This window comes from Apteryx mantelli, chromosome 1, assembly GCF_036417845.1.
Source record: "Apteryx mantelli isolate bAptMan1 chromosome 1, bAptMan1.hap1, whole genome shotgun sequence".
Taxonomy (NCBI): Eukaryota; Metazoa; Chordata; class Aves; order Apterygiformes; family Apterygidae; genus Apteryx; species Apteryx mantelli.
In genome coordinates this window covers 9,876,337-9,895,960 of record NC_089978.1, presented here as the reverse complement: position 1 = coordinate 9,895,960, position 19,624 = coordinate 9,876,337, and the positions used below count along the sequence as shown (strand labels likewise).

General features: G+C 42.8%; 1 long non-coding RNA gene across 2 annotated transcripts; it reads left to right on the top strand.

The window, feature by feature from the left end:
• Nucleotides 1-2,387: 2,387 nt before the first annotated feature.
• LOC106490828 (uncharacterized) lies at nt 2,388-16,164 on the top strand. 2 transcript variants are annotated; one of them, XR_010883132.1, is made up of 4 exons: nt 2,409-2,464; nt 2,582-2,648; nt 9,479-9,690; nt 15,147-16,164. It is a non-coding gene; the product is annotated as an uncharacterized lncRNA (long non-coding RNA). The 2 variants fall into 2 exon arrangements; XR_010883133.1 differs by lacking the exon at nt 2,582-2,648 and having other exon boundaries at nt 2,388-2,464.
• Nucleotides 16,165-19,624: the final 3,460 nt, after the last annotated feature.

Here is a 19,624-nt window from a genome sequence, read left to right as displayed (position 1 = left end):
ACTTCTGCTCAATAAGATTGAATGCAGGCATTGAGAGCCCCACTGCTGTCTGAAATATCTTCCTGTCACTCATACACTCTTCCATGAGAAGAATTTGCCATGATATACATAAAAGTAGTTAATTTTACCTAGCCAGTACCAGTATCTGACTTAGAAAAAAAAAAGTGTTACCATTCCTTCCTTTCTGTCTTATACAACATAGGAAGTTTCTGCTCTCTTAGTTGGAGCACAGGTTCACAAGCAGTAAATCTGGCATAAATGTGAGAGCAGAAATCTCTACTCTGTGCTAGGGTAAGTGAGAATGAACAAATGGAGACTGGGACAGGACTTTCTTAATATAGATATGCTGCTGACTGGAAAAAAATTCTGTTTCCTCAAGATACGAGCTACACTCAGATTTTCCTTCACTCGCACTTTTGTTCTAGCCTCCTCACCAGAACTAGACCCTCATCATTAGTGCAGAGAGCTGAAAGAAATGGCTGTGCTCTGGGGTGACAGAAGGCTTCAGAAAGCCTGAAATGAAACAGAGGAACAAGGGTGAAGGGACAGCAGGGGGAGCGACTCTGAAAAAATGTTAACAAAGATCAGCTGATTCTGGTTTGTAAATACAACAACCAGTAAATTGGCCGTGGCCTAAGAACATCCTTCGAAATCGCAGAACAAGTCGCACAATGCGTCAGTACCCCGGCCAGCACCCGCGGCCCTTCGCCGTGTCCTGTGCCACAGTCGCACCGGCGTGGCCACCGGGCCCACTGGTGGCTATCTGCGCTGGGGTTGTGCTTCTGCTGAGAACGCCTCTTCCAGGGGCTGGAAATATGCTCTCTCTGCAGAAATCAAGGCTCTGAGAAGGGAACAAGAGCGCACACCCCTCTGCGTAAGGCAAACACTTCTTTAGTGTCTTCTGCAAAATGTACATGAGCACTCGCATTTAAATAAAGGGTGGCAGGGGATTTAAACGTGTCTATTTATGTGCCTGGGCTACACTTCATGTGCTGGGCTAGACATGTTATTCACCTGTTTGAGCATTAATACTTGAACCAGCTATAAAGAGAGCTGGAGTCCCTAGCCACAGTGATTTGTTTGTATTAAAAGTGCCTGAAAACAAAATTCTCAGGAAATGCCAGGTTACTTTGCTATGACATTTCAGACTTCTTTTTTTCTTCACTTCAGCTAATAGTGAGTTATTACTGCTTGCAATGCTTTTTCAAAAGAAAAAGTATATCCATGAGCAAAGCAGTGGTGAACTTCTTAAGATATGAGTATAAATAGACGTCAGGAACTCATGACCTCCCAGCCCGTTACATGCTATTAAATGGGAGAGGATGAGAGGAAAGGGGAAGAGAAAGGTCTGCAATATGGAGACTGTTAAGACTGCCAAAGGTTTAGCTTGTTAAGTTCATAAGTGTACAGCCCTCTCTAGCAGTTTCCCACCTGGTGGTGTCCATTCGGTCTCAGATCCAGATGCCCACTGGCTCCTTCAGCTCCTGCAAGACGCTTTCTTTTATTTGGTTCTTCAAGAAGTTTAGTGCTTTTTCTTTATATACTCTTTGCTCTGATGGCTGGGTAACACCTGCAGCTGCCACCTGTGCTCACTGGCAGAGCCCAGGTGTCCTGTCCCCTTGATATCATCTGAAAACCACCAGCACTGATGCCACAGGCTGACACAGGACCTTCACTCCCTCATCCACTTCACAAATGATCTCATGGAGACATGTCTTTCCTTAGAAAATACTTACCTGATCATCATCTTTTGGGGTTCCCCATGAACTCAGTGCACCCTGGTCCTTCCTGTGCTGTCTCAGCTTGTCTCCCTTTCCCCAGATACCATCCCTTGGCTTCCTCCTTCATCCCCGACACTCTTCAACCTCTCAGAGGCTCCCCAGCACCAGAGAGCCTGGGGTAGGCGGGAGGGGAGAGGATGGGACTTTAGTTACACTCCCCCCCACCAGTGACCGTGGGGCAAAGGTGGAAAAACACCACTCACCCCTACGTGGGGGGCAGGAGGGAGCTAACAACCTGCCCACCTCACCCGTGCCCATGGGGCAGGGATGGCAACCACATCCCACCTCCCTCACCCCACCTGTGTGGCACAGGGTGGAAATAACAGCCCCCCACCACCACCTGCTGCCAGAGGGGAGCGATGGAGACACGACCCACCGCCCCACCACACAGCCCCCCGCAGCCATAACGGGGGGAGGGGACGATACGGAGGCGGGTGGATGCAGCCCCCCTCAGCCATAACGGGGGGGACACAGCCCCCCCCCCAGCCGCAGCGGCGGGAGGCAGGAGGACACATCCCAGCTCAGCCCCGGCAGCGGTGGGGGCGCGCAGCCCCCCCAGCCCGGCCTCCCGGCCATGCCGGCGGCGCGGGGCGGCTCCGTGCCGCTGCCGCCGCTGCCGCCGCTGCCGCCGCTGCTGCCGGCGCTGCTGGCGCTGCTGGCGCTGCCCGGCCCGGGGCCGGCGGGTGAGTGCGGGGACGGGGGACGGGGGACGGGGGGGGTCCCGGCTGCGGGGCCCGCGGGGCGGCGAGCGCGGAGCGGGGCGGCGGCAGGCGGCAGCATGAGAAATGCTTCTTTTCCAGTTCTGTGAAAACCGAAGCGTTTGCTGCGGGCGCAGCCTGGGAGAGGAGCCGGCACAGGAGCGAAACGGTCTGGGTTTACTTGTTTCGTTTGGAAACGCGAGCGTGTCCTTGGCAGGGTCGGGGCGCCTCGTATCGGTTTTCCCCTTTCACTCCTTGTGCTTCGAGATACTTAAACTATTCCCTGAAATGCTGCGTTAACATCAGCTTGACGCTCCTCCGACTGCGCTTGCCATCTTCTCCCTCCGCTGTTTAATTCCAGTGCTGCAGCTGTATCTTTAACATCATTTAGGAAACATATAGAAAGGTAATAGCCAATACTTATTTCCAGGGCTAAGACTAAGTATGATTGCAGCAGCCTGAAAAGAAACTTCTCCCTAGTACATTTAATTTTGGACTCTCGGTGCAAGTCTTTACAGCTGCCTTTCCAGCTGGGAAAGAACATAAAAATAAATGCAACACATCTATTATAAGAAATTATGAGTATTGCACCAAGGTTTATCAAAAGTGTTAATGCTGATGGAAAGAGAACTAACAGAAAAGAGAACAACCCAGTTTGTCCTTTCTGCTACCTGTTGCACCAGTGGCTGTGGATCAGGTATTTCTACTGAATGAGACAGCAGGGTCTACACCATGAGAACTGGACCACTGAGTCAAATCAACAGTGGGCCCATGATCTCTAAGCACTCATCAGTGACATACTAGAATAAAGAAGAAACACAGGAGAAAGAACAGGAAACAGAAGCACATTGCCATGAAGCACATTGCCATGGAGATCTCTCATGCTTTAAAGTAACTATCCAATTTTGTGTATGCTTGCAGGCTTATTTTCGGTTGATCATATTCTAAATTAATGTTCTTTTGCCAGGAACTTGAACATGATAAATGGATGTTGTGAGCCTGGAACAGACATAAGTAGCATCTGTTATACACAGTTATCAGCCTATCAAGATACGATTTTATTTGTTTATAAGTCCACTGTACACAATAACTACTCAGTGCAATTCCACTAACAAACCTGGTGTAACAGAGTATCAGTTTAGCCATTTTACCATTCTCTCTACTGCCTATCATAAAAAAGTATTCTGTGTTTTCCATATTCTGGGGCCAATCAGAGCATTCTGATTTGGGTAGGAAGAAACAACTGATACCTGAAAGAATTTAGAAAGTCTTTTTAGAAGAAAAGTCACAAAAGGGAGACTGATTCCACCAACTGGCCAATGGAGAAAAATACTTTGGACCTCGTGGCCTGTATCCGTCAGGGACACACTTCCTTTTTGTTACAAACTGTTTGAATTGTTAAACTGTCCGAGGGAAAGGCACAGAGGAGTTCCTGGTGCCCTGTGAGCCCTTCAGGTACCCAGAGACTTGTGCCTATGACTGAAGATGCTTTCAGTAACCATGTGATCTGAGAGCTGAGATTCAGAGTACCGACTTGTGCAAGCATCACTGTTCAGTGCTACTCACAGAACAAACCTGCTCCAGTGAAAAAAAATCTTTTTTGAACTATTTTTTGCTGGAGGTGGTCCAGAGCTCACTCAAGCAGGGAACTGGAATCCCAGTTATTTCAAGCTGATTTGGTAGCAGGTTAAAGGCTCTTAATATTTACTGTCTGTTCATTATTTCTAACCTCTGAGAAGCAATCACTGGGAACCTCTGCTCCAGCAGAATCGTCAGACAAGCCAGACGTCCTGCAAACATGCATCTTGTGGGTATGCAATGCTCTGTTTTAAATACCATCTCTCCAGGATCCCAAGCACTGGGACCTGCCCGCCTCCTGTGCAAAGCAGCTCAGGGACACACACACAAGAAGGCGGCTTGCTGCACTCAGCCTGAACCAAGAAGGCCATTTTTCTGCATTGGAGCAGACTGAAACCCAGATGTTAAACTGAAGGTAGGGCAGTGTAGGCCCATCCCAGGTTATGGAGAAAGGTTAAGGGACTACAGTCACCATAGGACCTCTGCACTGTGCTCCATGGTAGTACTATCTCTTCACATCTTAACTGGCTGAATGGCAGAGCTCAGAGGGTTGTGATCAGCAGTGCAGAGTCTAGTTGGAGGCCTGTAGCTAGCGGTGTCCCCCAGGGGTCAGGACTGGGTCCAGTCTTGTTCAACTTCTTCATCAGTGTCCTGGATGAAGGGACAGAGTGCACCCTCAGCAAGTTTGCTGATGATACCAAACTGGGAGGAGTGGCTGATACGCCAGAGGGCTGTGCTGCCATTCAGAGAGACCTGGACAGGCTGGAGAGGTGGGTGGAGAGGAACCTCATGAAGTTCAACAAAGACAAGTGCAGGGTCCTGCACCTGGGGAGGAATAACCCCAGTCACCAGGACAGGTTGGGGGTTGACCTGCTGGAAAGCAGCTCTGCGGAGAAGGACCTGGGCGTGCTGGTGGACAGCAAGTTAAGCATGAGGCAGCAATGTGCCCTTGTGGCCAAGAAGGCCAACCGTATCCTGGGGTGCATCAGGAAGAGTGTTGCCAGCAGGTCAAGGGAGGTGATCCTCCCCCTCTCCTCAGCCCTGGTGAGGCCACACCTGGAGTACTGCGTCCAGTTCTGGGCTCCCCAGGACAAGAGGGATGTGGCACTACTGGAGCAAGTCCAGCGAAGGGCCACAAAGATGATTAGGGGACTGGAGCATCTCTCTTATGGGGAAAGACTGAGAGAGCTGGGCCTGTTTAGCTTGGAGAAGAGAAGGCTGAGAGGAGATCTTATCAACGTGTACAAGTATCTGAAGGGAGGGTGTCGAGAGGATGGGGCCAGACTCTTTTCAGTGGTGCCCAGCAACAGGACATGAGGCAACGGGCACAAACTGAAACACAGACACTTCCATCTGAACATGAGCAAAACTTTTTCACTGTGAGGGTGACAGAGCACTGGAACAGGTTGCCCAGAGAGGTTGTGGAGTCTCCTTCTCTGGAGATATTCAAAACCCGCCTGGACGCGATCCTGTGCAATGTGCTCTAGGTGACCCTGCTTGAGCAGGGGGGTTGGACTAGATGATCTCCGGAGGTCCCTTCCAACCTCAACCATTCTGTGATTCTGTGATTTCATTCCCTAGTTCAGCTCAGGCTGGATATGCCCCTATAGCATTGATGAAATTGGGATGGAGGACTCCAGAAACTTCTTTTCCCAGTTCAACTTTGAAATGCCAAAGGAAGAATCAATTCTGAGATATTACAATATTTCCTGTCTCACCCGGAAACCATATATAAACAAGTAATTCCACAAGTAGTGGAAGTGGTGGCGCCTGGTTTCCCGTGACCTTTTGCCTCCTGTTTGGATTATCCTGTGTCCATGAACATGGGCTTGTTCCAAGCATTTCCTGCAGTGTGGATTCAGTACTATTTCTCCTGCCATAGAGGAGCCCTTCCATCAGTATGTGAAGAGGTTAGATATATACATAGGCTCATGCAAATGCAAGACATTGGAGGATCAGACTCACAGTAGTCACAAAATAAGCAACAATGCAATAGACATTCCAACATATGCAAGCTGTGATAGTAACATTATTCAGATGTTCTGCTTCAGCTGATTCCCTGCAAGAGCAAAGAGACCCTCTGCTTCATTTTTTCTTCCTTCATTTGTATTTACATAGGTACATCTGTGGTTAGACTAGACATGCCACAGCTCTAATCCTGTTTGGCAAATTTTATGTTTCTATCTGGAACTGGACCTGGAAAGAATAGTTTAGAAGCAGCATGTGAAAGGAAATATTTAGAAATAGAGATTATTGGAAAAAGTGTATCTTTGTTTAGGGTTTGGGTAAAGACAGGTGACAGATGTTAAGAATGACATATTGCACCAGATGTTTTATGCATATTAGGATATGCCTTTCTGGCAGGTGTTGAAGGGAGGACTTTTCTAAGTCCTATTTTTTTCCTAATTAGAGTTGAGATCAGAACATAAGCAGTGTTCACCACTCCTACAGGAGTTATTCCATTATTTTAATTGGTAGTAGAATGAAATACCATAACTCTCACATCATAAATTAAAATGCAGTATGTAATTATACACAAAACCTGAATGGCTGAGGGTTTATTCTTGAGAATCTAATTTGGAATTTTTATTCTCAGTCTTTTGGGGAATTTAAATCAATTATTAACTGTCCAAGTGGCTCCAAATTCAATAATAGGCAAAGACAGAGCTTGAAGTAGGTTTGATAGGATGAACATGATAATGACTTTCTCCAGGTCTTGAAAATTTAATTAAAAGGTTAGAAATAACTTACAAATAATTTTCAGTCTCTAAATCAAATCCCATCCTTTTGAAGTGTGTTACCTAGTGAGCTTGTAAATTCCTATGACTTGCAAACGATCTTAAAAGTAGTTTTATAAATATTCAAGACTTTCAAAGCAGCCCATAAAATACACAGAGACACAGCAAAACTTTTTGAAGCACCTGAGTAACTTCATGTTCCAAGTTATATTTTCAAAAGAAGTTGAGTACCTAGGAGCCTAAAATAGATAGAAATTAGTGGAGTTTCTGTTGCTTAGCAGTTAACTGCATCTCAGCTGAGCCTAGAAAGTGCCCATGCACTTGATCTATCATCTGCAAAAGAATACACTGACTTAAACCACCCAGAGCAGAAGAACTTGATTAATTAGTACTGTGTGGCCATGCACTGACTTCTACGGAGGTCTCAGTGACATACTTCTAAGGCTGTAATTTTAAAGTCAGATGGGCATTTATAAAGAAAAATGCCACCAGACTTTACAAAGCCTGTTGCAGGTGTGCTCTGGAATCTGAGCTCCTGGCAGAAAATCTCTCTGAGCCATGCCAAAGGGTGAAGGGACAGCAGCAGAAATACATGCTACCACAAACGGGAATAAGAAGAAATTGTTTATATCTCCCTGGTGTTGGAAGTCAACTGCTAAGAAAGTAGCAGGCAGAAATGAGTTGTTACGGGAAGAGGAAAGAATTGCACCAAGACGGTGTAACACTAGGAGGGCTGCAAAGGGACTGGGAGCTGTTGCTGCCACTTCCCCTTCTCCTGGTGTTAGAATGAGAAAGGAAGGGTCCACTCGACAGTAGCTCCTGAAGTTTGTCCAGGGAGCCGCAGTGCCCTCATTCTATGCTATAATTTAGAGACGGTCTTTGAGGACAGCTAAAGGAAGAAAGTAAGGCCTTCTCTAATCTGCTGGGAGGTGCTGGAGGTGTTTTTTGCTGATCGTTTTAAACTCACTATATTTTTTTCTACTGCTTCTGCAAACATATCTTCCTGCTTTCTGACACAGTGCAGATTTCGCCATCCTATTCACCTGGGAATGTTGTCTTTTCCATCATTCACAGACAACGAAGAGTACCATCCCAGTTGGCCATTTCCTAATCTTACCTACCTGATAAGATAAACTGGAAAGTAGTCTTTGCGATTTGAAATGCACTGTTTATTATTTTATATGATAGCAATGATCTATCATACCAGAAACTGCCAGAAGTTCCAAAGTAATATTTACAGTATGGTATTTTGTTCATCCTCTCCCTAAAGGTTTGTTTGCCACAGGATAATTTTATTCATTGAAAGTTTGATTTAATGATACTCACATGCTCTCTTCATCTTTGCACTAGAGATTACATTTCAAAGATATTTAGGAGCTTAGAAAGGCAGATAGGACACCCAATTCTTCTTCTAAGGTGCTTTTAAAAAAAACACCAGGCAGCTCCACATTTCTTTAGGCTTGCAGATACCTTGGAAAATCTAGTCTGAGCCTTTAGACAGGTAGGCTCATGGCAAGTTGAGTTGATAAAAGTGTACTGTTAGATATCTACTGTAATCCACAGAGGCCAGGAAGGACTGGTGTCAGCCATCTACTGGCTAGAATGTCTAATCATTTGCTTTCAGGTGACAAAAATTTGGGGATTTTCCTGCTTCCTTTGAGAGCCTCTGAGTCTAAAATACTTCAGTGGAATTAATTAGTTTTTCCTGTAACTCATCCTAAAATTTCCCTTGCATAGCTTCATCCTATTACTCATACTCTTACCTCATGGCCTATTCTCCCTTTGAGATTTCAACTTATATGTACTGGTATGGTAGATACTTTTAATGTCCCCTAGCACTGTCATCAAGTTATACTTGGCTAGATTTTCTAAAACTTTCTACTCAGTCATTGTTTCCAGGCATGTAATCAGTTGCCTTTTTACTTTAAATTTCTTACATTTCATTAATGTCTTTCCGTTGCTCAGCTGACACCCACTATTGAACAGTGCATTAACCTGTACTGCACGCTTGTTGCAACAAAGCTACAATATAAACCCATACAGCCCTAAGCAAACAGACTTTTAATTGGTCTGATATTGTAGTTAAGTGGGACAAATCAATGCATACCTCTTCTTAGTCTCCATTTGCCTTAGTCTTCTAGAAGGAGGTTATCTTTCCTTTGCCACGACATTCCCTCCCTTCCCAACTGTATGAAATGTGTTTTTTAATGTGTAATAGAAGCAGAGCCTTCAACAAAGGAGAGTAAACAGCCTCTGCAGTATTTTACATTTTCAAGGAAATGGAAAAATGGCAGAAGCCAGATCAAGGTGAGGTTGACTGGCCTGTAGTTCCCTGGGTCCTCCTTCTTGCCCTTTTTGAAGACTGGAGTGATATTGGCTTTCTTCCAGTCTTCAGGCACCTCTCCTGATCACCATGACCTTCGAAGATGATTGAGAGGGACCTTGCAAGTTACATTTGACTTGTGAAAAACTTTACAAATTTATCTGTGCGTTTGGCTGGCGCTCTTGATACCATAGAGCAGGCCTAATTCAGGTACCTCTGGAGCTCTTTTAAGCCATTAGGCTCCCAAAGCTAGAGCACAGCATTTCCTCACTTTTCCATCTCAAAGTGTCTTGCCCAGCAGGAGATATCTCTGTAATGGCAGGAGGGTGGAGGCCACTGCTACGTCTTTTCCTTTCGCAGGTTCCAAGTATCTCCACAGGATCACAGTCAGCATGAAACAACTCGAGCCACTCACTCAGTGGGACGGCAATGTGGTACCAGTGTGCGTGCTGGAGGGGAGCTGGCATGGAGGCGGTTGCCTGCATGCTGTGGGACAAAGCTACCATGTTGCCCACCTCACACTTGCAGCATTCAGGAGAATGCTTAAAAAATCACGAGAACCTTTTTTGCAGGTAAACAATTACATCTTTAAATTTGCCACCTGGTTTCTGCACCTTTCTCTGCTCTCACTTTGCATTTCCAAGCCATTTTGCACAAGCAGAATGAGCAGCAGTTTACACCTACAATTGTGAAACTTGCCATGAAGTTCCAGAATTGCCAACAGCAGTGTGAAGAGGAGCAGCCCTACAACCTGGCACAGCAGAACAGCCAGGAAAAGTGCTCTGTTGATTTTGGTAGTATAAATCTCAGGATTATAACCAGTGTTAAGAGCCAAAGGCTGTGTTTGCCAACTGCCACCAGCTGGCTATTAATTATTACTTAATTAATTCATTAGACAAAAGTTCCTGCATAGTATAGCAAGCATTCAATGTCCAGAGTGGGACAGAACATTTGTAACTGAGATTTTTCTGAGATTAAAAAAATCTCATTTCTGATTTTTTTGTTGTTGTTGTTCAATAGAAGAATATCTCTTATTGACTAAGGTTTTCTTTCATAAAACTGCAAACACAGTGTCTACTAATTTTGAACTGACAAGATATTTGTCATACTACTCTCCTCATTTTTCGTTTGGAGCTGGGCTGAATATGTCAAAGAACTGACATTTCTAACCACTTGTCTCACCTCACACAGACTGTTACAAGAAACTTAATTAAAATCCTCTCATATTATGTACCCCTTGATGTTAAAGCAGAGCTGCAGTATCATCGATGCTATATAGATCCAATTTTATGCACCATATCTGGTGTTTCAGCTTAATAAGAATAACCAATCTGCCACTTAAGCTAGCAGCAAAACCTTTAAAGGGAATTAAAAAAAAATGAATGTATACAGGAAAAGGAGAAATCTCTCTACAAACACCCACTTTCCGAATGAATTTCTAGGAGGCAAATGGAAGAGCATTTTATTACAGTGAGCACTGATAATATTTAGGGTGGCTGTTTGTCCTAAGCCATTTACTGGGTTAACTTTGCAGTTAAGAGAGCAAGAGTCCCTGTTCTGTGGTCTCTGGGGGGCTGTTAACGGTGTTAGCTCTTGGGACTTCCCTTCCAGTAAGTACAAGCAGAGTTGTGTCCTGGTGCAGACTGCTCTTGGTGATGGTGTTTTGCCTGCCGGTGAGTGACTACCTTCTCCGGAGGTCACCTTTCCTCTTGATCCAGGGTGAATTCTTTGCCAATGGCTTGGAGGAATGAGCTGCTACTGCGTTTTACAAGAAGGGATAACAATGGAGATGATGAATCGGGGGAGTTACCGTGTTTATTGGGGCCATTAGAAGCTGAATGCATTTTTTAATCAAAAACTTTCTGTTCCAATGGACTACAAAGCTTGTTAATCAGGAAAAATAAGCCAACAGTAAACTGCCAAGAAACTAGCAATCACAAGGGACATCCCTAAGATAAAACTTATCATTTTGAAATATGTTTTCTTATCTGTGTTTTTAATAACTTGGATGACTAAAACACAAAAAAATGTAAGGAGCCAAACTTATTTTGGAAGTTCAGAATCCAGCCAATAAAATGCATTTACATGGTGAGAATCTCATGAGATAAGTTTTATGAGGGATATCAATCATTCTGAATGGCACTCATCTTGCAATATAAAATAATCCATTGTCATTTCTACAGTTTTGCAGGACAAATATACCAGATTCAGAGCACAGTCTTCTGACGATTTTGAATTTGACACAGATCCAAAGCTCCAGGGGAGGTCTGAATCCTTACGTAAAATAAGATTTCACTCTGGGGCCAAGCCTCGTAACAGAGGCAAATTGAAAACAGGAGCAAGTCCTTAGAGAGTAAGAGAAGGCAAGTCAGTGTTAAATTCACACTCCAGTATGCTCATTTAAAGTCACGAGTATCTGTTAAGGCAGGTATTTAAAATAAAGATGTAAAAAATGAAGCTTATCTGCTATATAGCTAGCTTAACAGCTTGGACAGACAGTTCAGTAGAGCTTCTGCTCATATCAGAAGCACAGGGAAACTATGCAAAAAGTGGTGAAATATCTGCTCTGCTCCAGAGTGGGGGATGCAACAGATGTGCAGCCTAGAATGGGGTCAGTAAATGCGGTTTCTCAGAAGACTGTAGTTTCAGATCAGGAAACACATCTCAATATTAAAGAGTTCCCTGAACAGGTTAGAGAGGCTGGAAAAGGATATAGGACTCAATGAAATAGGGACAAACTGCTACAGTGACCAAGAAATATTTCTGAGCTTTTTTCTGTTTGCTTCTGTGCAGGCAAATTATTACTACAAACAAAATAAAAATAAAATTTTGGTAGCCAACAAAAGCAATTGAAAGAGCTTTGATCTCCATCTTCTTTAAGTAGCAGGGATAGTTGCTGCATCCTTCTTACTCACTGCAAACTGATTCATTGCTATTCCTCCTCTGTTTAGTATAAAGCAGTGAACAAAAAATTTTGTCCAAAGGTTACTCATGGTGCAAATTTACTTAACGAAGAATGCAGGGCTGGATCTACTCAATGGCATCAGTAATCAATTTTGGTATGCAGAGACATTGAAAATAAAAACAGATTTTGAAATATATTTACTGGAAACATGGTTAAGTGTATAATTTTTTAGATCCACAGCTTAATTAGGAACACTTATCATCATATACTGGACAGAAGAGGTATATGCAATCAATCCAGTGCTGCCAGTCAGAACATGCAAGGTAGTCTTTTCTCTTTGTCCCTTACATGGGTTGCTGTGAATAATGTACTTCTTCATTCATTCTTTCATCGTCCGCTATTGCTTTGGATAAATTTTTTTGAATTAAGAGCATGTCCTTTAACTCTCATACATTTACCAGATTACAAATTCTCTTCTTATTGCCATTAAAAAAACACTTTTAAACTCTTATATGTCCATATTAATAAGGATGGGATTAACTTCACTTAACTCCAGATGTCTATTCTGTAGATGTCTACTTCTGAGCTAGTCATCTAGACTCACCTTGTAGCAGTTGCATCTGCTCTGTTTTAAACATCCATCTTAGGATAAGATGACTCCCACCCTACAAGGTACATATTTCCCGCTGCTTGCCACAGGGATAACCTAGCCAACTCATTCAGATCTGTAGCTGATGTTACAGAAGTCTAACCTGGAAGAGAAAGCCTGCCCCAGAAGTCTGTGCATTTTGTTGGTTTCTGTTGCTGTCTTAATAAAAGCTGAAAGTCCGAAGTCACTGATTTTCTAAATTAATTATGTGCAGTGCTGGAGGCTGGAGGCCTGTGCCAGCTCTTTAGGAAGGCTGAGTTTCACATGAGTTCACCTCTATGCCCGTTTCTTGTGCTTGCAAATGTCTCTGTGCTCACATTGCCCATCATGCATGATGACTTCCTAATGCCACAACAGCTCTTTGTCTGCGTTGTGCAGCACAGTTTGCAGTTCATCAGCTGGATCAGGATGATGTGACCTTTTTACAGCAGGGAGGGTGACAAAGGAATGCACATAGATCTAGTTGTGTCCTCCTTGAGGACCTAACACAGCCATCCCTCTGCCTAGCCATGGCAACTTGTACTCACCTTTTCACAGTTCATCGAAGCACATAGGCAAGCCACTGCACACCCTTGTGACCATTCTCTTTTGATATCAAGAATCAGTGGAGCCTGCAACAGCATCCCCCCTTTTCATCATATTTACATCCAACAAACTGGATGAAGGGAACCCACCCACATTTCACTGATGAATCTTTCTACTGAAGTTCAAAAATATTTTTTAGTATTGAAACATATTCATATGCTATAAGATTCTGCATTTAAAATGCTGTTTTCTTGGTTCTGACTCTCCATTGGCTTGTACCTTGTGTTATTATTTGCATTAACATATTTCTGATCTGATTTGATTTTAAAGCTTTCTTTATCATGAGTGTAAGTGATAGGACGGGATGCAAAGAGAAGCACGTATTTCCCTTTTATACTCTTTAAAGAGCTGTGGGTTTTGGAAAAGCCATAAGGGTGCAGGTATGCAGATAAGGAATATGTGGTCCAGGCTTCCTGATGTAGCAAGTATATCTTGGTCAACTCTAAGGCTCTGAACCACAACCCTGAAGCAGAGGGAGTTTATAAGCCTGTAGATCTAGAAATATGAGTCACATTTACAAATTTGGGGTGCACAACTCAATCGGGGGCTTAACTCTCCTAGGAGCCTCTACACCTGTAACGTCATTGCTAGGTAACCCTTTGATTTACCTTTTAAAAAATGGTCCTTAAGGATCCTTAAGAAAAGGTCCTTAAGTATTTTTCTCATCTGAATGTAGCCATCTAAAAATTACGTGCTAGTCTAAGCTGCTCAAGACAAGATGAATTGCCTTTCTGAGATGTTGAGCTCTTTTCGTTAACTGCTGATGGTATCTATATGACTAGCACTCTTTTTGGTTGCTAAAGTTAGGGAGATGAGTCAGTCCCACCTAGATGCTGTGGCGAATGCATTTCTCATGCATAGAAGCAGTGTATGAGACATGCTGAACAGAGGGTCACCTTTAGGGAAGCACGGTGTCCCCAGGACAGGGGGAGAGAAAGTTTGTGCACATCTCTTGTTGACCATGGCCAGCTAGCTGTTTCATAATGTTTGGACAATACCTATTCACCTATACATTAACCTCAAGGTCCTGCAGCCTTGGGCTCAAGGTTAAAAACACAAGGACTTTAGCTGCTCTCTGCTGCACTGTGCATGGGTCTGGAGTAGGGTGGTCCCCACTTCCAGGAGAGACGCTGGGACACCACCAACTGCCAATATGTCATTTGCTCTTAGTCTGTGTGGGTCTGAGTTCACACACGGTGGGTCTGGCTTGGCTTACACTGAACTTAAAGAAGGCATTCTCAGTTTATATTGCTGACAGAGAAAGGAAAAATGCAACAGAAAGGGAATTTCTTCATTGCTGGTATTGGATGTTTCAGGATTTTTTTTTTCAGGACCATTTAACAAGCTCTCAGAATCACAGATCAAAAAATATGGAACTTTACCATGAACTACTTTCCATGCCAGGCTAAGCAGAACAATTATTATACAGACTAGACAATGGAAAAGCTTTGACAATTTAGAACTAGACTGAACAGCTGAAAGGGGCCCTGGGTACAGGACGTATTGGTTGTATACTGTACAGTTGTAGACTTCATGGCCATTATGCCATTGGGCCGTTGTATGTTAGATATGTCCTGGAATACTTAACATGGGCGTTACTGACAACTTTGTATTTCTTTGGTAGTAATGAAGGTCTAAGGACAGAAAAGTGTATCTTTGCTGTGTTAATTTTGATGTTTCTTTCCTGGCAATTTTTGGAAAAGATAAAGGAATGCAAAAGCAGGCTTTAGGAAGTCATGCAGCTAGTGTTTACTTTGCTCATGTTCTTTTTTGCTTTGACTTTTAATAAGAGGGGTGACTATACATCTTTTAACAGAAAACTCATATAACAGTGATTGACTTTGTGAGTCCTTTTCTTTATTTATTTTGTTTTGTTTTTTTTTTCTTAGGGATGAAAAGGGCAGGACTCTAAGGAAATAAACTCTGTCAAGAACAGGCTGCAAAGTGCTGTTGTTCATTTAAATTCTGGGAACATAGACTTCAGCATGAACCCAGTTCTGTCACCTCTGCTCAGATTAAATACTTACATGGAAATTAGTGTTATCTGTTCATTTTTCAATACGCAGTGTGTGGCTCTCTAAAAATAATAGTGATTCATCAGTAGCATCAGAAAAGAAATAAAGGCAAAGCTTGTAAAATAGCTATGGGTGGCTCATGCCATGCAAAAACTGCTTTTCAAGGCAATTCTTCATTTTTGGAGATACGGGTCAAAACTGCGCATCTTGGTGTTAAAAGCAAAATAATGCCAATCCCATTAATCTGTGGTATGACTTCTGGTTATCATCCTCATTTGGTGAGCCCTACAACACATCAGCCTGGCATGTCTGTATATCTACTGTAGATTGTAGCATTTGACACAGTTCATGAAGGAACAGTCAGATTGGCCTGTAGTACGTAGACTGTACGTAGACACTGCGCTTTTCTGCTGTAAGTGTGGCTAACTCCCCTGAGAAAAGTGCCCCATGGATAAGACACTGAAATGTATAAGGTGAAATTGCTTCTTTATACCACCTTTGGAAAATGTATAATTTGATTAATCAACATTGGTATTAACATGCTGAATTACAGCATGGACTGAATATACTAAAAACATCATCACTAGAGATCTTAGCAATTTTAAAGCCAAGATTTGAGCTGTTTAAATAACCTTACTTCAAAAGATGTAAACATATCAATATTTTCTGCTCATATGGCAGCTCACAAGAAACACATTTCTCGAGGCACTTTGTGTTTGTTTTGGTAGCAAAATATAAAAATGTAAGGCAAGAGTCAGAGAACAATAGCATTCAGTTTTGCTCTGAGTGTCTTGTGAAATACAGTACCTTTTTCAAGTTCCAAGTGCTGGAGTGGCATGACTACACAACAATCTGAACTTTCTTGTTAAGAATATTTTGGGTCCTGGGCCTTGAGAAGAAAAGCTTGAAAACACTGAATCTCCAGTTTTATGAATAAATAAAAGTAAAACAAAATAAAAAAAACTTCAAATGTATTTTTTTTTTGCTTTTAAAACCTCAAAATATTTTGATCTGAAGCCATGGATTTAGAACATTTCCAATTACCAATGTTTTAATAATGCTTGAATCCAGTTGTCTGCACAACTATGTAAGGAATAATATTTATTGTTTAAATTGCACCAGCAGTTGACTACAAAGAAATGGTCTAACAATTGACTATTGTTTCTCACTTATGTAGCCATGTCTTTTGCTGTCCTCTTACTCCAGGAGGAAGTAAGCTACTGCCAGAGTCTTGGATGTGGTTCTCCTCAATGCTGTAGCTGGAGTGTGGAGGCATGCAAGCTGGAAAACTGGTCCTGACTCTTTCTCATTTCTGCAGGTTTCTGCTCACTGACTGGCCCATGAGTGGCCCCGCAGAACTCACACTCCTTTCTAGTGCTGCTTGGTCTTTTGATCTACCTCTAGCCTACCCTGATACCTCTAAATGGTTATTCTACAATTGCAGACTGTCTGAGCCCAAGTAGTCCTATGACTATTTAAATATGGCCTTAAAACTGAAGCGGGAACTGAATGACAAAAAGCAGCTGAATCACACTCCTCAAAGACAAAAGATCTGCTCCAACAACCTCTTACATCAAATTCGCATTTAATTTATAGGAACTTTTGTCTTTTCTTGCATTCTTAGCCCACCATCTTGAGTAAACAAGATCAGGGACATTCCGACACAGGAACTCAGTTTTCCTTTTCTTTTGTATTCAGTTCTTCCTGGGAAAGAGATTTCTCTGGCCTCAAAGAACGCAGATTCATTCCTTTGGTTAGTAATATGGAGTTTAAAGAGATATTTCATCAAAGTTAGTGTTGCTTTGAAAAGACATCAAGTTATTTCCTCCAATTGCTGGAGGCCCTCACTTATGGCAGGAAATGTGTGGAGGTTTACTTAAAAGCACAGTCACCGCCTGAGACTTTCCACCTTTTCCTTGGTTCGCATTTGAAAAATAAAATGTTAAGCTGTACTTCTGAGTTTCTGAACGTCCTGGACTGGCTCCACAGGAATGAGAGCTATTGTGTAGCAGGTGGCAGCACAGGGAAGGGCAGGAAAATGGCTATTGTTGCTTACTGTTTGTGCTGGCGTCTTTGCTGTTTGGCTATCAGTCATTAAAATGCAATGGTGCTTTTCAAGAGTATCAAGCTGTGGCAAATTATTTGGAATTCTGGTTAAATTCCAGTAAGGATAAATACACAAGGGGCTTCTATTTTGCCTGTTATTTCTGTAACAGCTGTGGAATATGATTCTTATACAATACTTTCTGCAAAGCAACATAGTATCAGACTCCAACATAAAATACTTCCTAGCTCTTCCAGTACAATACAAAACACTAAGAGAAATAAGCCATTAGGCTTTTAAACTTCTTTTTAACGTTAGCCTTTACTTTCTCAAGTAAAAGGCCAACCATTTGTAAAAGACAAGCCAGGCTGAGGGGTCTGCATTCGCATTTCAGTACTAATCAGAGTAATGAACCTGTCTCTTACTTCTGCAATAATGCAATATATATGCAATAATGTGCTTAGATACACCCCACTAATTGCAACATAGTGCAACACAAACAGATTCCTTTTTATTTCCTTGCTATTAGCACCACCAACCTGATGATACGTGAGGCACATGAGTTTACATCTGCACTATACAAAAAGTTCTTGACACTTCTTCCTCAACCATCTCCAGACTTTTCTTTCCTTTCCTTGTTTCCACTCTCACTTAATGAAATCTCCTGCTCTCTGACTCACTATGTTCATTCCCCCAGATGATGCTGATCTACTTCTGGGACAGAAACATTTATTTTTCTGTCTTTATGTCTGCATAACACATGGCACACAATAGAGACATATATAGACCCCTCTTCTGCTAGCCAGATGAGATTAAGAAGTTTTGGGTGATCTGCTACTGAACTTACTGGGTTTTGTCTCTTTAGCACTTCCTCACACATCACAGACATTGTGAAATTAAAAACTGGAAATGGAAGAGAGCAAGTGACTTGCTGGGGACAGTCGTGTCCACAGGATAGCTATTGGTTTCATGCTGTTATGCAGGATTTGATGGACAGGTGGCTGAGCTTGTCTCTGAGTAGCTGCAGGGTGTGTTACAGGGCTGAAGACAGAAAAGGACAGATGGAGATCTTTGAGAACAGCTGGAGACTTTTCTGCTAATCACCTGATCTAGTTCTATTGATGTTCTTGTCATGTATCTTTGTGACAGAAGAAATTACAGTGCCTTTACTGGCCAGAAATACCTGAGCATCAAAACCACCTTGTGCAAAGAGATGGCATAATTGCAGTCCCTCTGGGTGGGAAAAGGATTAGAAGGCATGCAGAAGTGTTTGCAAGGAGGGACATGATGTCAGGATGCACTCTCCAGGACCATATACCCTTGGTACATTCAACGGGGAGACAATTCCTGATCTTTACATCATCACGTCTGAGTAAAGAGCTTACTGTAGCCTATGTGGTTTCCCTTAGCACCAGAGGAATTTTGAAAGGACTTTGTGCATCTTTTAAAGTCTCTGAAGCTAAGATCTCATATCACTCTCCAAAACAAACTGGTGAAAAAAACCTTCACATCTAGTTCTTCATGGCACCACAAACTGAGAATTTTTTGAAAAATTATATAATTTGGGGTAAAATGTGGTTGTCAGTCTTCACTTGACACACATCTCATTCCCTTGGGTGTGCAAGCCTGCTGGTTGAGTCCTGCTCTACAGCAAGATCTTCCACACATCCACCATCTCCCAGGACTTCCTTTCTTCTCACCCTCCCAGTTTCAGGAAGAGCAGAGAGCTACAAAGCCCATTGCTTTGATTAGGAGGATAGATTGGAACATAGTTTACTGTTAATGGTAAGATTCGGGAAGGTGGAGGTCAAAGTCCAAAGACATCTGCCCGTACTCAAAGACTGACCCCAGAGCCTAGCACAATATGCACTTGGGTAATGCACATTAGTTGGCACCCATCGAGCTCCAGTACGTGCCACCATCATATGAATATCAGCACGAGGAAAGGGTTGGCATGAACAAGACTTCCGTTTTGGGGTCTGCTTTGTAGACCTGCAGTCCCAAAGGAAAAAGAGAGTAGAAAGGAAGGGACCAACAATGAACATGACCTTAGCATGCAGCTGAAAGCCAGACTTCTTGTGGGCTGAGACTTCTCATTGCCTTTAATTGTCTTTAATTTGAACAATTGCCAATAGTTTTTATTTCTATTTGTGCAGTGAAGTAGGACAGAAACAAAAAGATCTGTGTACAGAAAGGTTTCCAGACAAGAAAATGTCCAACACATATCCTACATTTGTCCTCAAACGAAAAAAAACTAGAAAGTCTACAGTCCTGGGCTAACCACTAAGATCAAAACATGTACAAATAC